General features: G+C 47.0%; 1 long non-coding RNA gene across 1 annotated transcript; it reads left to right on the forward strand.

Moving 5' to 3' along the window:
• Nucleotides 1-1,807: 1,807 nt before the first annotated feature.
• On the forward strand, nucleotides 1,808-11,192 carry LOC147363574 (uncharacterized). The gene is made up of 3 exons (XR_015135970.1): nucleotides 1,808-1,938; nucleotides 10,750-10,979; nucleotides 11,075-11,192. It is a non-coding gene; the product is annotated as an uncharacterized LOC147363574 (long non-coding RNA).
• Nucleotides 11,193-14,963: the final 3,771 nt, after the last annotated feature.

Raw genomic sequence — 14,963 nt, forward strand, 5'->3', positions numbered from 1 at the left:
TGTGAGTCGGACCACCCTTCATCTGGTTGCTGCCTGACCTATCAGCTGATTGGGGACACATAGCAGCAGCAGCAAGGAAGCCTAGTGGCTTCCATCCCAGACTGGAAGGACTACCCAACCGACCCATGACTCATACACTAAGTAATTAAATATTTGTTATTTCAAACCACTTATTTTGGGGTTTCTCATTATACCTCGAAAGCCAACTAATTCAACCTGAATAACCCATTGTGTGTTAAATGCACAGGTTGTGTTTAGTATAGATTTTTAGAATAAAGAAGAATTTCATAGAATCTATTACAGAGAAAAATCATCTGAATAAAGAAGGACATGGACAAGGACGAGGACAGTGATGCTTGGTGGTGATAATGGGTGTTGATGATGGCTGGCGATGATGGGTATGAATACCATCATAATGGTATTGATGTTGGCGGGTGATAACAGTGCTCACAGAGGGGATGGCAGTGGGTAATGGTGTTTGTGAAGGTAAGAGTGATGAGATGCTGGTGATGCCTGATGATAGCAGTGCTGACGTGCCGTGAAGGAGATGGTGAGTGTGTAATTGTTGTGGTGTTGTGCTAAAACTGACAGGGATGATAATCTAGAAGTTGGTGAGGATGTTTGTGAAAGTGGAGCAGCAGTGACAGTGGTGGACATGCTAATCATAGCAGTAATGTTAAGTGGGATGATTGCGCAGCGGTGGCGGGGGTGGTCATGGGTCTTGGTGACGGTGATAATAACCATGGTGAAAATAATGGAGACGGTGATAACGATCAGGGTGATGAGGAGGGCGACAGTGTTCGTTGGATGGTGGTAATGATGTAATGGTCGTCATGACTGTATTACTCATGGTGGTGATGATCACAGTGTTGAAGATTATGGTTTTGATGGCAGTAAGTTGATGTTGCTAGCTATGTCCAGATCTTTATGGTGAGGAAGTCTCTTGGCTTGGATTTCTCAACACCAAAACCTAGCTGTCAAGGAAAGAGGGGTTTTCTGAGCAAATTATTCTCAGAGCTGGGAAGATTAGAACCCCTGGCTTCAGTTCCTTTCTTGACAAGAACTGATGAGCTTGAACCAGGATAAAGTGGAAGAAGAATGAGAGGCCTCTGCTGTTAGCACCGGCTGCCTCTGTAAAGGCAGAATAGGAGAAAAGGCCCAGGAAAGGCTGGGCAGCTGGTGCAGGGAAGAGGAGAAGGAAGTTATCACACCACCTCAGGCCAGAAGCCATAGATCTGGGTCTCCAGGACCTCCAAGAACATGCCCCTTCAGTCCTGTAGAGAGCCAGCAGCCAGGGAGCAGGACACAGACAGGGAGGTGTCCCCAGCCTCATGTGGCCAGACTGAATACCTATGGCATGTGTGGGAAAGGCCTCAAGGGGTCAAAGGCTCAGTTTTGTTGGGGCCTGGAGTGCTTATCACCTGCCACCTGAGTTGGGAGGAGCCCATGGTACCCTTGCTGTTTCCCAGACACCCTGGGAATATGAGCTGTGGCGTGCACACTGGAGGAAGGGGAGGCGGGGAATAAGACGCTGATGACAGGCTCCTGGCCTGGGAGGCAGTGTGATCCTTGGGGCCATGCAGAAATCAGATGAGCGGAGGACAGGGAGGGCCAGAGCTGTCCCAGCTGCAGCGCAGCTGCTCACTGACCGGTCAGCCAGACCTTGCCGAGGGCTGGGGATGCTACAGTGGTTTTATCACCCAACGTGGGCTCTCCTGGTGGTCAGCTGGATGTGGTACTGGCTTCTCTACTACCTCCCAGAGCCCTGCTCTCAGAACTCATACCTATGTCTGTTTTCCCCCTAGCAGAATGGAGACCCCCCGTTAACCCTGCCACCTGCTATCACTAATCACAGAAGCATAAGCTCAGTGGAGTTTCATGATGATAAGGGTGATGATGAGAATGTACAGCAGGGCACTGACTTCAGCTGAAGGTCAGGTAAGATGTTCCTTTCTGAAGAAGTGCCACTTACAGTGAAATGTGAATGTTGGCAAGAAGCAGAGAGTGAGGGTGAGGACAAGTGTGGTGGGCTCGAGGGGCATGTGTGTAAGTTGTGAGGGAGGCATGTGCAAGCTGACACAAAGCTGGTCTTGAAGAAAACCAATGTGTCTGTAGCAAGCAAGGGAACACACAAACTTAAGATGGGATGAGGGGGACATTGAGGTCCAGATCAGGCAGGAGTTTGTCACCCTTGAAGGATGTGATCTGAGGTGTGTTCTGGAGACTCTCCCTGGCTTCTGAATAGAAGTGGACTGGGGGCAGGGGGTGGTGGCTGCTGCTTGATGATAGCTTCTTCAGTGAGCCATGGGGAGGCAGGTGCCCCTGGGGTCCTCACTCAAAAGAGGTTCTTGGGATTTACTCTCTGCTCTGCACACCAAGTCCTGTGCCTCACTCAGTCCTGGGATGGACCACCTATATCCTTGTTTAGACTTTATCTTGGCCTGGGATCCCTGGCTCTACTTCATAAATTATTTTTTTTAATGGAAAAGAAGAAAGAAGATAGAAAGTGCCCATTACTTTGTATATTGCAGAGTCTTGATTAATATTTGGCAAATGACGGACCAGTGAGAGAAACATAAGGAGGAGCTGGTGAAAAACAGCAATAGAGACACCCTATCTCTGTGCAGTTTAATCAAGTTCTGTGAAGGTTAGAGGGCAGAAATGTGAGGTCAATATAAGGAAGGGAAGGAAGGGCCTAGACTTTGCAGAAGAGCTTGCATTTTAAAAAGAAAATTATTATTCAAACAAATCCATAAGAGGCACGTTTTTTTTAGGCAGTTGGGAAAAGGGAAGGTAAAGAATTGAGGCTAGAAGTGAGGTATTTTGGACTCTGGCCAACTCTGGGATCACCTTCTACAGTGTTCATGCCATGCAGGACCCATCAGAAACCAGATATATCTAGAAGGACAGGCCATGACAGCGAGTGGTGTTTCAGGAGCAATATGCTCCAGGGATGAAATGAGTATGAAAGAAGCAGGGACATCCACACTTAAGAGAGACTTGGCATGCTGGTGGGATCCAGGCGAGGGTCAAGAGAGCTCATGGAGACCTCAGGAACACTGAATGTGAGCAGAGGCCTGAGAGAGGAGCACAGCTGCAGAAGGGATACTGCTTGAATACACCCAGTGGTAAGGCCAGGGGAATAATTGGGGACATGGTAAATAAATCACCCTCCAAACATTGACACTGTTAGGCTACCATCTTAGGCTTCTAGCTTCATACTTGGAGCCAGTGGGACAGAGAGAAATGGACAAAGGATGAGAGTAAGCCTCGAAGGGCTCGGGGCCAGAGAGCTCTTCCTGATGGCAGAAGAGTATCTACGAAGCAGTGAACTGTGGGTGACCAGCCCCTCCCCACCCAAGGTGGGCTGTGAGGAGGGTCTCCAAAAGCCTCTAACATCAGCTCCCTCAAGTGCTTCATGTCCCATTCTTGAGAGTTGGCTGGAGGGGCCTGGGGTCGTTGTGAAGGGACTGCTGCTGCTGCTGCTAAGTCGCTTCAGTCGTGTCCAACTCTGTGCGACCCCAGAGACAGCAGCCCACCAGGCTCCCCCGTCCCTGGGATTCTCCAGGCAAGAACACTGGAGTGGGTTGCCATTTCCTTCTCCAATGCATGAAAGTGAAAAGTGAAAGGGAAGTCGCTCAGTCGTGTCCGACTCTAGCGACCCCATGGACTGCAGCCTACCAGGCTCCTCCATCCATGGGATTTTCCAGGCAAGAGTACTGGAGTGGGGTGCCATTACCTTCTCCTGTGAAGGGACAGATGATGTCAAATGAGGACCAGAGTTAGAGACCTATCTGTGTCTAGGGCAGGACAGTCTGAGGCTAAGGAGACAGCCCGAGGGAGAGTCTCTCACTGGAGTATGGTCTCCACACTGGCTTACTGTCTGTGGCAGGATGAAGGGAACAGTGCCAGCTTGAAATCCCTCATATGGCAGGGATGATGTAGAGCCCCAAATTCATTAGAACTTTTCTAAGATCTCTCGGCCAGCAGGGACAAAGGAAAGGGATGGCAGGTTCATGGGGAGCCTGCTGTGTTAGTGAGGTCCTCAGGGTGAGGTCCTCAGGGCCTACCAGCAGGGAGAGGACGAGGCGACCTTGGAGGAGGCTAAAGGAGGGGCTGTAAAGATTTGAGCCAAGATTCCTTCAGGCAGCTTAGAGCCAGAAAGCTTGAGAGGGGATGGGAAGGCAGAGTGGAGTGGAGGGAAGAAGCCGGGCTGTTCCCGGGAGCTCAGACCACCTTGGTGTCCTCCCTGTCTCTCCCACCAGAGTCTCGCCTGGAATGTAGCAGAGGAACACAAGGCCCTGGGATCTGGAGGCCCAGGAGGGAGAGATAGCGGCCTTTCTGCGGTCTGGGTGCTGGCAGTGGGAAATGGCCTTGAGTCTGGACCCCTGGGAAGCCAGCAAGCGGAAGAAGATGCTAAAAACATGGAAAGAGAGGCAGGGGCGTGGAGCTGGGGATGCATATGTGAGAGAGGATGAAGAAACTTGCTTTCTCGATGATCCAATAAGTTTTGGGAGCTGGGTCCAGCCAGGACTCCCACCCTAGACAACCTCCAAGACAGGGGTGAGCTCTGAGCATGCACAGACCAGGCTGGGAGGATAGACCCGCCAAATGGGACCTGGTGAGCTCCATATGGATGCTGAGCCAGCAACCTGATGGCTTAGGGACTGTCCTGGGGCTACTGTGACACTGAGCATTGAGGAAGAAAGAAGAAGGCTGAAAGAGTCCACCAGGCAATGGAGAGCTATAGGACCTGAGCTGGTGGAGGGAGGTGGTCCTCTCTGGAGGGGCTGATACATTTTGAGAGGTGGCAAATGGTGGTGGGGCTTCCCTGGTGGCTCAGATGTTAAAGAATCCACCTGCAACGCAGGAGACCTGGGTTCAATCCCTGAGTTTGCATGGCAGCCCACTCCAGTATTCTTGCCTGGAGAATCCCCATGGACAGAGGAGCCTGGTGGGCTACAGTCTATGGGGGTGCAAAGAGTCAGACACAACTGAGTGACTGAGCATAGCACACAAACTGTGGTGAGGGGCAAGTGAGGTGAGATGCATGTGGCCACACCAGAGTGTCTTTCCTGATGGGTTTCCCTTTAATCTGTGGGCTGGATTTTCCCACCAATTCTTTTATAGTAGGTTCTGGCCTCTGCACATTCAACAAATACTGGTGTCTCCATTGTGCTATGTTCTAGGGGCTTTGGATTCATCAGTGAACAGGAGACCTAAGGTCCCTGCTCACAGAGTGTTTACATCCTAGTGAAAGCCCAGCTAGCCAGGAGGCGGGAGGTGTCAGGGATCTGGGAGCAGTGCTTGGGCACTGGCTCTTGGGCTGGAGATTCAGAGGGAACTTGAGCCTCTGGGAGGAGAAGCAAAAGCAAGTCCCAGGTCTGGGCTTCCAAACGGTGCTAAGACTATCTCAGGATGGAGGTTCAGAAATGGGGAAAGGGTTGAGGTGGCTCCTGGGTCTCAGGCACAAGGTAGACCCCATTTATCAGAATCCAGGCAGAAGGTCGGGGCTGCTAGGGGACGGGGCTGCCTCTCCCCTGCTCACCTTTCTCTGGCCTGCCTAAGGGGTATGTGAGCCAGGTGGGCCTCCGTCCTCCCAATTGCACACAGGGATGCTGGAGCAGACGCTCTCACGGGTACATTTCAGGCTGTGGACGGAGTCAGCATCTTCAGCAGAAAATTACCAAAGAGATTTTTCAAGGTCAGCTGTAATTCCAAGTTCAGTAACTCAACATTCAGTGTCACTACATAATACATGCCATCTTACTTGATTCTGTTTTTCAGACTTCCTTCCAGAGAACATTGTTGAAAGTGTCTCAGAGATAATGTGTGCTTTAAACACTCATTAACAAAATTCAAAATTCAGAAAAAATATAAGATTTTGTTTTTGCCCAAAAAACAAAGGTGTTTGTGAATGTAAGTTAAAAATTATATTTGATTTAAATCCAAATATTTATAGATTTACACTGTATCTATTTTGTCAAAATGTACTGTACAATATTTAATAAAATCAAATACATAAAATAAAGTTTTCAGTACTATCTATACAAACCCCCAAACAAAAAGAAAATTCCCAAAGAGAGACCTCTCTCCTGGAATACTTTAGATGTGTTAGTTTGCTTCCTGGGTGCTCTGGCCACTCTGGTTTCTTGTTAACCCTCAACTGTGAGTGAGGTGAGGTGAGGGGAGGTCAGGATATACCTCCATTTTTCAGAATGGGGATATTGAGTCCTGACCATTTACAGTGATCCCAATGCTACAAAGGGAGTTGCTGGGAAAACTGGACCTGGCTGGCATAGCCCAGCTTTCCCACACAGCTGGGAGCCAGAGCAGAGAACATCTCAGACTCTGTCAGACACACAAGGAGAAGGAGGAGCAGGTGAGCTGCACCTGTGCTCTCAAGGTCATGGAGGTGGCTTGGAGGAGGAAACCCCACACCTTCCCCTCAGGCCCTCCCCTGTTTCCAGGGGCTGTGGCAAGCTGAGAACCAAATCTGGGCCCAGCACTGCCTGCTGGCTCCTGCCCCGTGATAGAGAGGTGAGGCTGGGACACGTCATGGATTCCTGAACAGCAGCAGTGTGGGGTCAGCCTCAGTACATCAGAGGCCTCCTGGGGAGCCAGAGGGCTGGGCAACCTCAGTCTAACCTGGACTCTCATCCACTTGGTCTCACTTGGCCACTTGGCCTGGGGCCGGTCCCCACCCTGGCACTTTTTCTCCTCCCAGGGACCATTTTTCCTTTCTGTGTATCTACTTCTAATCTTATTCTTCCTTGTACTGATCTCCATGCCAATCAGCGGCCAATCCCTGTAATTATTGCCACATCTATTCCACAAAACTGGCTTCTGGAAAATATGGGCTGGACCTTTTAGTAGGCAAGCTGAGATACATGTCTTTCTGTACAGTGGGGCCCTCCCAGCCTTGGGGCACATCTCTCCCTGCGGGCTCTTTGCCCACCCCCAGCCCCAGGGATATGACGGCCTTGGACCCTCCCCGTGTCTGGCCCCTTCCCCTGCTCTGCGCCTCTGATCCTCGCCCCGCTGCCTGCCTCCCTCCCTCTGCAGGCAGCCTCCTGGCTGACTTCACTCCTTGTCACATTCCTGGCTGTGAAAGGGACCTCTTCCAGGACCCTGGGGAGATGACATGAGTTTGTTTGTTTTCCTCCTGTCTCCACTTCAAGGGCTCCACTGGCAAAAACAACACCCTGATGACTTCCAGCTCTTCCCCTCCTTTGCCCCGAACATGGGAAAGACAGCCTCCACTCTCAGCCATGGCAGCTGGGGAGAGATGAGCACAGGCTCTGGCTTTGGGATGGCCACTTCCTTCCACTGCCCTTTGGAGGAGTAGTCAGAGAGTCACCTGGCGTCCACAAAGCTCTCCCATGGGACCAGTCCCAAGCGCTCCTCAAGGGAGGGAGGAAGACCACTGTTTAAAAAGAAGGGTCTGTTTAAAAGGAGGGCCAGTCTCAACCCAAAAGAATGAGTCTAGTGGGAAACACTGACTCAGATTTGAGGCTTGGAATATCTTTCCTGACACCTCTCACCAAAGTTGTGTGCCATCAAGCCTCCTTGTAGCAGACGTGTGTTCCTATACAGATGAACTGTGCTGAAGCTTTCAAATCATGACTCTAAGAGACTTTCCTCTGGTGGAAGGGGTGTCACACACAGAACCAGTGAGAAGGGATCATCTATGGGGCATAAGGTGTGCCCACCTGCCAACTTTCAAAGATATGTTACTGAGGGCCAGGTTCTCTTTCAGGGGACAAAGGGAACAGCTGCTGATTGCTTTAAAGGATAGTGTTTGGGTCAAAGAAGCTGGTATTAAGAGCCCAGGAGAAGGACAAGGTGAATGATTGAAGACATTCTAAATACTACATCACCCTCTACAACCTTCCTATTGGTAAGGCCACTATTTGGGGATTTGGGCCTGTTGTTGAGAATGGCCTAGTTTCTAGTGGGAAAAGAAGCGGAACTGTCTACCAGGGCAGAGCCAAACTGTACTACCACAGCTTTGCACATAAACTCCAGGGGACCACAGAGAAATGGCCCAGGCTAAGAGCAGGATTATAAGGGCCCAGGGCCAGAAGAGCCCTTCCTGTTGGCAGGAGGGTCTCTGAAGTCATGGATTTAGGGAGAGCTCTTGGGTCAAGAAGGAATCACAGAGAGCTAAGTCAGAGCTACAGAACTGCTCAGTCTGTCTTTCCTGGATTCTCAGAAAGCAAAGGAAGATGATGAGTCTCAAGATGCTGAAGTAGGAGCTGATACAGGCAAACACAGGGGGATTCAACTTCCGCAGATCCTTAAGGTTCAGGCCCGTGTTCCTCACTTCTCCCAGAGTCTAGCCACTGCCCTGAAGAGAAGCTGTTGCATAAAGTCCACTTGAGATTGCACAGGAGAAGTAGCGTTGTCTTGAAATCCCTCAAGCCCCTGATCTGTGTCTGCCATGGTGGGCAGGACTCTGGGTAAACAGTTTCCGTGAGATCAGATCTCGGGTCCTTCCCCTAAGTGGCCTGCCTGTTAGGAAAGAGCTTCTTGGGCAACCCTTACTCATCCTGATCAGTAAAATCTTACCCCTAGGGAGCCCAAGTCTTAGGGGGTCTCATCCCTGGGGATCTGTTGCTTAGTTAGCCTGAAGGACAGAGCAGAGTTACAGACATAAGACATATGCACTGGGGCACAAAATGGACAGTGACTGTAGCTGTCAGACGGAGTTCCTTCGCACTGTACTTGGGGATGCTGGACAGAGCATGGCAAGTAGGACCAGCTGGGGTGGGTCAGGAGAGACTTCTCAGGGAATTTCAAGGACAATGAGGGGACTGGATTGACAGAGAGGTAAACAGAGGTGTCACAGAGGAGAGGCTGATAGGATGAGCTGTCCTATGTGACTATGTGTGATTTAATGGTGCTATTGAAGGACACTGGCAACGGCATTCTAGTGTCTCGGGGCACAGAAAGGCCACCTTGCTCACACTGAGCTGTCCTCTCTGTCTTTCCCCTAAATCATATCTTCTCTTGGTTCCTGTCTTTGGAGCATACTTCATGCAGGTCACCCATATTCTCCTTCACACATGGTGTCCAGAACTTATCCTCTCATCTGCTCATTCAGTCCATACATATTTAGCATCTTCTATGTTCTGTATTCTGTACCGGGTGCCAAGGGCACAAAGAGGATAACACCCAGTTTGGTCATCAGGGAGTACTTAGTTTAACACAGTGCTATTCTACAGATTGAGAAGGGGCTCTCAATCTGTGATGTTTAATATGGGAGCCACTGGCCACACATGGCTACTGAGCACCTGATCATGTGCTAGACCAGTTGAGGAGCTGAAATTATATTTTGTTGAATTTTAATTGATTTAAATGTAAGCAGCCACATATAATGGGTGGGCGCCATATTAAACAGCACAGATTTAATGGAAAGAGAGACATAACCAGACCGTTTCATTATCAGTACATCAAGATCAGACCACCATTGTGGTCCAATTAAAGAATTGGAGGAGAGAGAGAGACTAGATGTGCTTGGGAATTCGGAAGCCTGCCCAGATGAGATGGCCTTTGAGCTAAATCTGGGATGATGAATAGGACATGTATGATGATGGGGAGAGGATGTGTGGGACAGAAGGCTCAAACTAGTGATTCCTGTGTTTTTTTGTAGACTTCCTGGCTGGGTTTCTCCATAGATTAACCAGCAGAGCTGGCCTTGAGCAAAGGGATACAAATGTACTCTGCCCGCTGGCCTGGCTCTCTGCCCTCCTCAGTTCCCAGGGAGGTGGGTGATGACAGATGGACTCATGATTCTTCCTACGCTGAAGGATTCAAGGAGATGAGCTGACCCTCGGAATGATGATCGCACCCCAGGGAGAGGGTGCGGGTTATCTGGACACCATCTGGGAAGCTGGGAAGCATTTAGGGGAAAAGGACTGACGCAGGGGGAGGAGGTTGCTGGGAGCCAGTTTCCCAGTAGAGGCCAAGAATCGCTCCCAGGGTCAAGTCCATCCTCCTGTCCAAGGGGAAGGGGTACTTGGGGCCTCATGGGGCTGTTGGAGAACAGGCATTGTGGGGCTGGGGCAAAAAGTGGGTGAGGAGATCTTCTAGGCCTCCCCCGCGCTTGAGTCCTTGGTAATTGACTAGTAGAGGACACACCAACCCATAAGACAAGGAGCTCCCAGGGATAAGGCACAGTGTGTGACCATAGACAAAGGAGAGTTTTAAAAGTAGATGTTTAATTTCTATATGCATGAAATAGAACTCTTTTTTTTTTTAGTAAGAAATTATTTATTTATTTCCATGATCTCAACTAGTCATTTTGACTGCTGATTTTATTTTATTTATTTATTTTTTACTTTACAATATTGTATTGGTTTTGCCATACATCACCACTCACCCTCCCCTTTGTTTTCCCATCTCAAGGCAGCATCACCATCCAACAAACTGCTCTATTCAGAAACCTGGGAGTAATTACAGATTTTCCACATTTCCTTACTTCCCACATTGTCTTCATCAGCAGGTTCTATTGATTCTTCCTCAAACATACATCTCTAGTCCGCTTGCTTATCTCCATTTCCACTGACACCATTCTGGCCTAAGCTTCTTTAATTTCTCACTTGGGAACTTGCCTTTAACCAGTTTCTCTATTTCCTATACTGCCCTTTCCTATCTGTTTTACACATAGAAGTTAGAGCAATTAAAAAAAAAAAGAAACCAGATTTTTCACATGCCTAAAAACGTTTTTTGTCTTTTTTTTTTTAGAAGAAAATCCACACTCCTCAACATGGTCCAAGAGGATCTGCATAATTTGGCCCCAATACTTCTTCAAGGTCATCTCACTTGAGTCTCTCCCAGCACATGGTGCTCCTGCTATACTAACCTTCCAGGTCCTTGAACAAAACAAGCTCTTCTCTACTGTGAAGACTTCACCCATGCTGTGGCCTCCCTTCCTCCTCACTGAGACGGCTTCTTCTCGCCCTTGACATCTCCACGTGTGTACCCCATCTTCCCTTCCATAACACACACTTCATTTTCCTCTTAGCAGAATTTGAAATTTGTTCTCTTATTGACTGTCTTTTTTCACTAGATTCAAAGCTCTGCCAAAGCAGGGGACATGTTTACTCCGTTCACCACTGTGTTTGCAGCAACTGGTAGGCTGCCTTGCATGCAGAAGGAACTGGGTAAATACTCATCAAAAATATGAATGAATGGTATTTCTCCTTATTCAGTCCCATGAAATCAACACCATCCTCTGTTAGGAAGAGCTGGCTAACCCCAAGGGCTTCCAATGTTGTCTTCAGCTTTTACTAAAGTTTGTCCTCCATTTCCCACTCTCCCTTTGTCATAACTGAGACAAGTTACACTTTTAAGGGATTACCAAAGCCCTGTTGGCTTCCAAGTAACCTTGGTTCCATTAATTTTGATGTCCACTACAGCATTTTTGAGCATCAGAGCTGTTAACTGCATGAACATTGTGATGAGGACAGGTCTTTCCCATCTGAATCTGGCTGGGATTTCCATAAACTTTTCTTTTTCCTAAAAACTCTGTCTAGAAAACTGTGAGTTATGTGAGAATCAGAGGGCTTCATCTTTGAGAACCCATTTGGGCAGGATGTGGACCAAGCATCTCATACTGGTGAAAAGGGTTCTGTGGCCCAGAAGAAGCCTCAGACCCAGACAGGAACAAGGATATTGGTTCCTCCTTTCCCCAAAATTTCTGTTCCAAGGATTTAGAGCCCCTGTTCTGAGCAGTACAGACCAACCTTTGGGATAGTATCGTGGTGAGGACAGGAACTAGACTTTGGAGGTTATTCCACATGGACTCAAAACCTGTGGAACTGTAGGTAAGTCACAGGCTTTCTGCACTTTGTCCCTCCTTATCTGTCTTCTAAGTACTTCTTTCCTTCTATCAGATCTTGATCCTGTTTTTTACCCCTATCCAATTCAGTTCAGTTGCTCAGTCATGTCTGACTCTTTGCGACCCCATGAACCACAGCATGCCATGCTTCCCTATCCATCACCAACTGCCGGAGTCTACCAAACCCACATCCATTGAGTCGGTGATGCCATCCAACCATCTCATCCTCTGTTGTCTCCTTCTCTTCCTGCCCTAAATCTTTCCCAGCATCAGGGTCTTTTCAGATGAGTCAGTTCTTCGAATCAGGTAGCCAAAGTATTGGAGTTTCAGCTTCAACATCAGTCCTTCCAATGAACACTCAGGACTGATCTCCTTTAGGATGGACTGGTTGGATGTCCTTGCAGTCCAAGGGACTCTCACGAGTCTTCTCCAACACCACAGTTCAAAAGCATCAATTCTTCAGCACTCAGCTTTCTTTATAGTCCAACTGTCACATCCATACATGACTACTGGAAAAACCACAGCCTTGACTAGATGGACCTTTGTTGACAGACCATGCCTAATAGAAATTATATGAAAGGAGCTGTTGGTGGACTGGGCTATCCTGCGCACTTGCCTCTTATATGATTACTGCCAGTGTGTTGGGTCCAAGAAAGGAAAAGGCCTAAAAGCTGGGCCTGAAAACAGAGCCCGCTGCCATATCCTTTTCCCATATTCTTGAATCCTGGCTCATATACTCCCTCAATGGGTACCCAAATTTTTCTCCCTTAACCAGGAGCTCTCCTGAAATAGAAAATGTCACAACTTACTTGTTGATTTTTTTAAGAAAAATAATCTGTTTATCCCCTCCATTATAAAGCAATTCATAGAAATACAGAAACTGTCCAATGTTAAAAAGTTTATTCATGTAGTTTGGACAAATAAAAGAGAGTAAATTCATGATTATAGCAGTTGACATTCACTATAAGTCAAATTAACTCTTAATTAAGAAATTTCAGCCAGCTAGGCCTATAATGATATTTTTCTTACTTGGTAAAGAGCATCAAATTTTATCCAAACCATTCTGTCTAGAATAGTAAAATATTAGAGGCATTCCCATTAAAGTCATGTAATATTATTGCTATAATTTTCCTATATAGTTCTGGACACCCTAAACAATGCAACAAGAAAAGAAAAATTGGGTAGCAAAAATACTGAAAACGAAAATGCAGAAACACCATTATTTTCAGATGATTTAATTATCTCCATATTGAATGTCTGTTACTATCTGTTGCCTCTTCTTCCTGAATAGCTCATAAATGTCACTTGAGAATCCACTTCCTTATACATGTTTGTCTCATGTGATCTGGATATAGTTTCTCCCTCAGCACCAGGAGTCAAGCATGTGATCCAGCTCTGGTGAATCAAAACACTCCACACTTCTGGGTTATTTGGTGATGGCCATGTGACCAACTCCAAAGAGTCTGAGGATAAATTTTATACATCCGAAGGCCAAGAAGAGAGACAGACAAAGCCCTAAACCTCTCATGTCAGTCATTGTCCTGGACTTTCCATTGTTAGGGCAAATAAATTTCCTTTTCTTTTAAGCTGGTGGAAAAAAAAACAGCTTTATTGAGACATAATTCAGATACTATACAATTTGCTCATTTGAAGTGTACAATTCAACAGCCTTTACTCCAGTGTTCTTGCCTGGAGAATCCCAGGGACAGGGGAGCCTGGTGGGCTGCCGTCTATGGGGTCGCACAGAGTCGGACACGACTGAAGCGACTTAGCAGCAGCAGCAGCAGAGTTATACAACCGTACCTCTGCTGCTGCTGCTAAGTCGCTTCAGTTGTGTCCGACTTTGTGAGACCCCATAGACGGCAGCCCACCAGGCTCCCCCATCCCTGGGATTCTCCAGGCAAGAACACTGGAGTGGGTTGCCATTTCCTTCTCCAATGCAGGAAAGTGAAAAGTGAAAGTGAAGTCGCTCAGTCGTGTCCAACTCCCAGCGACCCCATGGACTGCAGCCCACCAGGCTCCTCCGTCCATGGGATTTTCCAGGCAAGAGTACTGGAGTGGGGTGCCATTGCCTTCTCCGAACCATACCTCTAGGCAACCACTAATCTACTTTCTGTCTCTATAGATTTGCCTATTCTGTACATTTTATATAAATGGAGTTATATAACATGTGATCTTCTGTGACTGGTTTCTTTCACTTGGCCTAATGTTTCCCTGGTTTATCCATCTTATACGATGTGTCAGTATTCCAGTCCTTTTCACTGTCAAATAATACTCCATTGTATGGAATACCGTATTTTATTCACTTACTCATTATTTGATGACCATTTTGGTTGTTTCCACTTTTTGATTATTAAGAATAATGTTGCAATGAGCGTTTGCGTACAAGTTTTGCTTGGACATTTGTTTCCGTTTCTCTTGGGTATTTATCTAGGAGTACAGTTTCTGGGTTGTATGGTCATTCTATGTTTAATCTTTTGAGGAAACGTCATACTGCTTTCCAAAGTAGCTGAACCATTTTGTATTCATATTAACAATGTATTAGGGTTCTGATTTCTCCATGTGTAATGAATGATCAGTCTTCTTGATTGTAGCGATACTAGTAGATACATGGTATCTCATTGTGGTTTAGATTTGCATTTTCCTGGTGGCTAATGATGTTGATCATCTTTTCATGTTCTTGTTGGCCATTTATATATCTGCTTGGATAAATATTTATTCAGATCCTTTGGATTTTTTTTTTTTTCTTCTAATTGTGGAATGGGGAAAACCTTCCCAGGCATTGCACAATCTCAGAAATGTTAAAGAAAAATATTGAAAATGTTGAAACTACATGAAAATTTTAAACATCTGTAATTTCAAAGAAACAGTTAAATGCAAATCACCTTCCCTTTACTTAAGAGGAGAAAGTGTATGAAACATATATAAAGGCTAGCATACAAAATTTTTTTCTACAAAACAATAAGAAAACTCAAATAACTCAAAAGAAACCTGGGCAAAGAGTTTGAATGAGCCTTTCACAGAAGTGCCAATAGCTAATGCACATATGAATACTATCCTGCAGCTCTGGGGCTACAAATTAAATCAACAAGGAATTACATTTCTTCTTAACCATCAG

The sequence above is a fragment of the Bos grunniens genome, chromosome 11, assembly GCF_055505025.1.
Source record: "Bos grunniens cultivar Pamir isolate PY7600 chromosome 11, Bosgru_T2T1.0, whole genome shotgun sequence".
Taxonomy (NCBI): Eukaryota; Metazoa; Chordata; class Mammalia; order Artiodactyla; family Bovidae; genus Bos; species Bos grunniens.